Raw genomic sequence first — 2511 nt, 5'->3', positions numbered from 1 at the left:
CTCCTACTCATCCTATTGCCTTAATGGTAACGCCCAGAGAGTCATAATAAATAACACATTGTAATGTTCTCTCTGCTCGATGATTTTCCTTATTTTAAAAAAAATAGTTCCTGTTTTCTCCGGAAGCGGACAGATCTTCTTCGCTGTTGGTCAGACGGTGTTCCCGTGGTGCTGTCAGGTGTCCTGCTGCACTGCTGCCACCCGCAGGATGGAGGCTCACCAAGTTAATTTTTATAATTTTGCCATTTAGCAGACGCTTTTAATCCAAAACGATTTACAATTATGAATTACAGGGACATTCCCCCTGGAGTAACTGAGGGCTAAGTGCCTTACTCAAGGGCACACTATAGTGGATAGTATAGTATAGTACAGTATAGTGGATAGTGTACATAGCCTTTATTTATGTAAACCAGCTCCTTCCCTTCTTGTGTTTTTTTTTCTTTTCTTTCCTAACACCAGGGGAGCCACCCCTCCTAAATTTCGTTGTTTGGTACCTGTACTATAGCAATGACAATAAAGACCATTCATTCATTCATTCATTCATTCTAGTGCTGTCCCAAACGACTATTTTTCTAACGATTAATCTAGCGATTATTTTATCGATTATTCGATTAGTCTAACGACTAATTTATCGATAAGTCTAACGATAATTTTTGTACTGTAAAAAAAAAAAAAAAAAAAAAACTTATTTGTCTCCACCTCACTGCTATGTTTAGCCAACTTGAATGCCAACATGGCCATTTAGAAGTCTGTCCATCACCACAACACATAGCTAGCTAACGTTACTCTCGCTGCTATGTTATGATTAGCTAAATTGATGCTAACGTAGCATGCGAGCTACGAGCTAGATAACGTACAGTAGGTGCTCGCACCACAATGACAATAGGCTACCGTAGCTAGCCAGCTACATAGCTAACGTTACTAACACCAGAAGACAAGACATACGAACTGTGGTGAGCTACATTGCTTGTGTAACATTAGCTAGTAGCTATCCATTTTTCACTCATACACTTAATTGTCTCGCCTGGTAAAATAAAGGTTTAAAAAAAAAAAAAAAAAATCGCCATTTTGTTTATTTACGACTAACCGACGCATATTACGCTAACCGACGTATTGACGTAGTCGATGACGTCGACGACGTCGAATAATCGTCACAGCCCTAATTCATTCATAGTAGTGGTGTGGTTTCAGGTGGGATTTGAACTCACAACCTTCCGATCACAAGTCCAACTCACTATCCACTAGACCCCCACTACCCACTTTTGACAGTAAGGTGATGCCTCGCAATTATTGCTGTTGGTATTAAGCTTTTCTTTTATTTAGGATTGTGTGAGAAAAATATCTTTAATACAACAATGATGATATTATGTTCACTGAAGACTGTATGAATAACAAGAATGGAATGTGACTAAAACTGCAGGTGCTAGATAAAGAGAGACCCTCACTCATACTGTAAGTATGTATCTTCTCCTATGAGTGAGTCCTTTTTTTGCACACGAAGCGAGAGGGTCCAGGAAGGCTTGCTTCAGCTTATCAACAGCCATTGTGTCTGAAGAGGTAACAGAGAACAGGATATAACATCATATAACCATGTCTCCATCCTATAATGTTAATAATGTGTGTAATATGATACATTTCCATCATATTTCCACAATAAAGTTTCTATTCTATTCTATTATTTTTACTAAGATATTATTAATAATTAATAATATTGATATACTGTATATACCTACACTGCCCTCGACTGCAGGCCGTCATTGCTTCTGATACATTCTTAGAGAGAGAGTCAGGTATATGTGACAACATTTCTAATTGGTTTTCATATAAATATATAAAAAGACCAGTTATGCAAGAATGAGTTACAGTATTGTAGTATATTTTTACTTAAACACACACACATGCATGGACTGTATATAATGCCTCCTGACTGTAGGGCTAGGGCAAGATATTTATGACCCTTTGTTATATATATGACCATCACAAAATGGATGACCTAAAGGCCTGTATCTTAAAATGGCCTCTGACCTATAGGCTACCTCTTTTTCACACCTCAAGGATCTACTGTAAACTTGATTGGGCCATGGGTGAAGTTATATTTGCATACGAAAAGGTATAAACTTGGGGGCAAGCATGAAACCCCCTCTCTCTCACCTCTGGAACACGCAGCTCTCTGTCTCTGTCTCTCTTGTCTTCTCTTCTCTTCTGCTCTTTCTCTCTCTGATTCCAGCACAGCTCCTCTCTGTCTCTCTCTCTCTCTTCTCTCATTTGGATCACACAGCTCTCTGTCTCTCTCTCTCTCTCTCTTCTCTCTTCTCTCATTTGGATCACACAGCTCTCTGTCTCTCTCTCTCTCTCTCTTCTCTCTTCTCTCATTTGGATCACACAGCTCTCTGTCTCTCTGTCTCTCTGTCTCTCTCTCTCTCTCTCTCTCTCTCTCTCTCTCTCTCTCTCTCTCTCTCTCTCTCTCTCTCTCCCTCTCCTCTACCAGACCAGACCAGAATCCAGCTTTGA

This window comes from Nansenia antarctica (genome assembly GCF_963989245.1).
Source record: "Nansenia antarctica genome assembly, chromosome: 7".
Classification (NCBI taxonomy): domain Eukaryota; kingdom Metazoa; phylum Chordata; class Actinopteri; order Argentiniformes; family Microstomatidae; genus Nansenia; species Nansenia antarctica.
This window is presented reverse-complemented; position numbering follows the sequence as displayed.